Raw genomic sequence first — 3,727 nt, forward strand, 5'->3', positions numbered from 1 at the left:
TTTGGAGCCTGTCCTGGAACTCCCTTTGTAGACCAGGCTGGTCTCGAACTCACAGAGATCCGCCTGCCTCTGCCTCCCGAGTGCTGGGATTAAAGGCGTGTGCCACCACCGCCCGGCTTTTGGTTGACTTTTATAGGAGGGGATGATAGCATCATATCCTTGTTCTTTAGTGGAACAAAACCTTTTTTAGACCTTAAACAAGTGGAGATATTACAGGTGTGGATATTTACTCATTGATGACCTCCTAGGCAGTCAGAATGTCATTTCCAGGGCATGGTATCCAGGGCCAGAGGTGACTCAGACCCCATGCTAATCACCAATAACCAGTCTTACAGTTTCGGGTCTCGACTTGAAAGCAGTGGTTCTCAACCTGTGGGTGGAGACCCATGGGGAGCGGGCAATGATCCTTTCACAGAGGTCTCCTAAGACCAACAGAAAGCAGATATTTCTCTTATGATTCATAATAGTAGCAAAACTACAGTTATGAAGTAGCACGAAATTAATGTTGTGGTTGGGGGTCAGGGCAACATGAGGAACTGCATTAAATGGTTGCGGCATTAGTAAGGGTGAAAACCACTGCTTTAAAACCTGCTGATTAGCATGAGAAACAGGTTCCCCCCTGAAGACATCTAAGTCTGATCATTTCCAACTAGCTATGTAACAACCTCCCCAAGAGCTGAGACCCTAGAATCATTTGAGTTGATCTGGCCACTTGTGGTTGAAAAAGGACAAAGAATAGGGTTTAGACCACAGAACGGTCTTGATAACTCTCAGACCTAAGCAAATGATCCAGATACATTAAGTTGGGCTGATGCAACACTATTTGAAGGTGGAGCGACTGTAAACGAAAGGAGGTAAAATGAAGAGAAGAATTAAGAACAGAGGAGCAAGGACTAATAGAATCACCTCTCAGATTATAACAGGCGCAACTCATTTCTACTACGAAAGCCCAGAGATCCAATTCAAGAGTTGTTAGCAAGAAGAGCTGGCTGGCATCTGGCACGCTTTGGTTTTGTAAATCATTTAAGGCAGACAAGGCACTGGTGGGATTAGATATACACAGTATCCACAGTATTTGGCATTGATAATGTTAGCACAATAGCAATGACTCCTGAGTGGCCGTAATGATATCTGAAGCCATATAGTTTTGTGTTCCTGAGGTCAGAGGCAGTGTATCTTAGAGTCTAGTGTGTCCTGGTCCAGGAGTTTTGATAAATGTCCCATAGGCAGATGGTTCTCTCAGGGCTACTCACTCACATTCAGTTTAAAAGCTCATCAAGTTCTAATAACTCCAAAGATGGGATTTTGAAAAAAGAAGCTTTTACTTTATCAGAAGGTTTTGTTATTCTTGTTGTCATTATTCCCCTTTAAGGATCCATATAGAAGTTTAGCCCTAGGGCCATATCCAGAGCTTGGAAGCCAACAATAACCCATTTGTCCTCCAAAGGCTCTGGGTTATTTGCTAAGCAAAGCATTGGGAATTGTAAGGACCTGGATGGCTTGAATACAAACAGCTAAAGAGCCTTATGCCTGGGAGTTCAGATGAATTCGAATATAGTACCTTTAGGGATAATAACTGGACGTTTAGATTTTGTCATCCCTGCTGTTGGCCCAGGAATTTAAAGACATCATTAGGTGGTTTGAGGATTTATTTAAGGAAGGAGGCCAGATATAAGAAGATTATCCATGTATTGTATGACCATTCCCTTATCTAAAGTTAAGCCATTTAGGTCCCTAGCTAGAACCTGTTCAAAAAGTGTGGGAGCTGGCTCCAAAACCCAGTGAAGGAGAGTCTAAGTGAGTTCTCTATTCTGACTGTGCACATGGTCCATCCAAAGAAAAAGATGAACTGAGGCCCAGCTGCTCTGGGGGTATACAGAAAGAAGGAATCTTTAAGATGTCGGGCAGGGATCACTAGACACAGAAGGGATTTGTGTGTAGAGAGCTGGGACTATGGGTATACAGCTTCGCTGCTCAATAGTCTCTGTTGAACGTCTTGGCCAACACTGGGATATTAAAGGGTGATTTGTGGGGAATTAATATCCCATAATAGAGAGACCACTGATTGGTGGTCTCTGAAGTCCTTCTCCCAGCTTCAGGCTGAAGAACAAATCATTAACAGGTAGGAAGAGCATGAGAATCCTGCTGCTGTCTGGCAGGCTGTGATTGCCCTACCTGGCGTGATAGTAACCAGCGCTTTGGGGTTAATGAGGAGGCCTTTAAGAACGGAATAGTTATTTCCCCCTTTAAAAACAGAGACTAGCTCTTCTGCTTTGTATTGTTACAAATCACTACACTTTTTGGAAAGCCTGGTGTGTGTTTAAGACCAAAGAAATGGGCAAAAGTTAACTTTTTTTAAAAATTTATTTATTTATTAAGGATTTCTGCCTCCTCCCCGCCACCGCCTCCCATTTCCCTCCCCCTCCCCCGATCAAGTCCCTCTCCCTCATCAGCTTGAAGAGCAATCAGGGTTCCCTGACCTGTGGGAAGTCCAAGGACCGCCCACCTCCATCCAGGTTTAGTAAGTTGAGCATCCAAACTGCCTAGGCTCCCCCAAAGCCAGTATGTGCAGTAGGATTTTTTTAAAAAATTTTTTTTTTTGTTAAGCTCAATCAATTGAGGTTCCTCAAGGGTTAATTTTAGTGAGATGGTAAAAAACGTCCCTTATTGACTTTAGTTTTCGCTCTACCAGTTTTGTTATCTTCTGAGGTGGGTCAGGGTCTCACTGACTATGGGTACTTTTGGGGACACTCTGTATTGACTCTTCTCTTCAAAGAAACTATGTATGTTAGAGCCTAAACTAACCAAAAGTTCATGGCTTCTCTGACTGAGAAGATGTGAGACTTACTCAAGTTTCAGGATCCTTTGAATGGGGTCCAGTCTTCCGGTGGCGCCTGCCTAACAAGGGGCAGGGCTGTCCTCTTGGCCCCTTTGACATTGGCCCATAGGTGCGGCTGGCAAAGGCTAAGGTCGGTTACATTTGTTTTTCCGTTGTTCTGTTTGTCTTCCGAGGCACGGTGTCACCTACTCCAGGCTGGCCTTGGCTATGTAGTGGAGGATGGCCTTGAACTACTCAGCTTCCTGCCTTCACTTCCCAATTACAGGTACCGTCATGTTTGAAACACTGGTTCGGAAGCACAAACAGTGGCTTACAATTTAGTTGTTGTGTAACACTCAGATCAAGTTCAACAAAACTAATAGGGCTTGGATAAACCTGATTTTTAACAGTGATTTTTACCTTGTGGGTCACGAGCCCCTTGGCAACCTCTATCTCCAAAGATATTTACCTTACAATCCATAACGGTAGCAAAATTCCAGTTATGAAGTAGCAATGAACTAAGTTTGTGGTTGGGGTCACCATAACATCAGGAACTTATTCAAAGTTCACAGCATCAGGAAGGTTGAGAACCACTGGCTTATTAGGACTGTTCCCTAAGTAGTTGAAGTCCTACAAACCCGGTAGATAATATTTGAAATTATCTTGATAAAATGTAAAATCCCCTTTCTGCAGGCCAATTTTTGGTAACTGTTACAAAGAATAGGTCAACATTTTAAGCAAACCTTAGTTTTGTAGATGGGAAGTTGGGTTCCAGTTCTGTATGAGTACATTGAATTCTGACATTAGGAAGTTTTAATAATTTTGAATTAGAGCCAATGTAGTCACGGCTGTACAGTCTTTAAATTGTAACTTCTTGTGACATCCTTTAACCTCCTGGCTTTGTCTCCT

This window comes from Microtus ochrogaster, unplaced genomic scaffold (genome assembly GCF_000317375.1).
Source record: "Microtus ochrogaster isolate Prairie Vole_2 unplaced genomic scaffold, MicOch1.0 UNK30, whole genome shotgun sequence".
Lineage (NCBI taxonomy): Eukaryota > Metazoa > Chordata > Mammalia > Rodentia > Cricetidae > Microtus > Microtus ochrogaster.